The sequence below is a fragment of the Limulus polyphemus genome, unplaced genomic scaffold (genome assembly GCF_000517525.1).
Source record: "Limulus polyphemus unplaced genomic scaffold, Limulus_polyphemus-2.1.2 Scaffold1122, whole genome shotgun sequence".
NCBI lineage: Eukaryota > Metazoa > Arthropoda > Merostomata > Xiphosura > Limulidae > Limulus > Limulus polyphemus.
Window position 1 is genome coordinate 98,334 of NW_013666732.1, and position 1,612 is coordinate 99,945.

Here is a 1,612-nt window from a genome sequence, read left to right on the forward strand (position 1 = left end):
CATTTAATAAAAACTGATTCTAACCAGTTGTTTCTTTTTTCTGTCTTTTAAGTATGATATATGCAATGGTAACCAATGCTGAAGATGAGGATTCAGAGGAAAAATGGTTAAGAAACAAAATATGTCGTGTGTGTGTGTGTGAGTTTATTTATTGCTGTTTGTTTGAAAAAAAAAGGTAAGTTTCTGATGCTGTTGTTTGGAAAACATTATCCTTAAAAAATCATAAATGTCCAGAAAATTCATAAATTTACCCCTAAATTAATTGAAAATAAGTCTTAAATTTAATATTTAAAACAGCACTTGTGCAATATATACCCACACACACACAATTAAAAAGAGTACAATGATAAAATAATTACACAATAAATAATTTATTAAAAATAGAAATAGGGACTGGCCCTAAAAAGACCTTACATGTTTCAGTGTTCTTATTTTAGCATTGTACTCCTTTTAATTGTATATAAACCCTAAATTTTTGTGAAAAGTTGCATGGAAGCCTGTATATATCTAGAACTTTAAAATTTTATATTTCTGTTAAACAATTCTCCGAGATGTATTCTTTATTGTCGTATGCCAAGCTTCATTATCATCTAATATTGTCCCCAGTGGCACAGTGGTATGTCTGCAGACTTACAACACTAGAAACCGGGTTTCAATACCCGTGGCGGGCAGAGCAAAAGCACTCCAGTGGCACAGCGATATGTCTGTGGACTTACAACGCTAGAAATCGAGTTTCGATACCCGTGGCGGCAGAGCAAAAGCCCTCCAGTGGCACAGCGATATGTCTGTGGACTTACAATGCTAGAAACCTAGTTTCGATACTCGTGGCGGGCAGAGCAAAAGCCCTCCAGTGGCACAGCGATATGTCTGTGGACTTACAATGCTAGAAACCTAGTTTCGATACTCGTGGCGGGCAGAGCAAAAGCTCCCCAGTGGCATGTCTATGGACTTACAATGCTAGTAACCGGGTTTCGATACCCGTGGCGGGCAGAGCACAGATAGCCCATTGTGTAGCTTTGTGCTTGACGTCAAACAAACATCTAATATTAATCATTACAACAACATAATCTGTATTATTTATTTCCTTTATTTAAATAAATAAAATTTTCATGCCTAGTTATGATTGTGTTGGGGAGGAAATAAGTTGGTATTTCTTAGGGTCTTTGATATTGATGTATAAAGTCTGTTGTACCATGTCTCAACAAAAAGAAAGTTAAGTTGTTAGATACTATAAAAATTTTAATGCATATATTGTGGATGCATTTTTTTTTCTAGCTCTGATTATTTGAACACAAGTTTTAGAATGTGTCTTTGCAAAGCTCTGTTTTGATTACCTTTATAAATACAGGTCTTGGCTGTGCCAGATAATACTTGTTGGAAAGGTATTTAACTTAAATTTTAAGCTTCTGATCATTTTGAAACTTGTGTATTAATATTTGCAAGTTTAGTTATAGCATTCTGAATTAAGTGGCAGTTCTTATTACAGACGGATTGATTAGTTCTTTTGTGAATGTGAATTACGCTACAAAATATCAGAGTGAAAGTTTTTTCGTATAATATTTATATACTGATGAAAACATTTAATATTGGTAACATTTAGTTCTTTTGTGAA

General features: G+C 33.9%; 1 protein-coding gene across 1 annotated transcript in view; it reads left to right on the plus strand.

Annotated features, from left to right (window-relative positions):
- The window catches only part of LOC106462233 (stomatin-like protein 2, mitochondrial), a 27,990-nt gene that overhangs the window by 20,564 nt on the left and 5,814 nt on the right, over positions 1-1,612 (plus strand). The gene's annotated exons all lie outside the window — the stretch shown is intronic.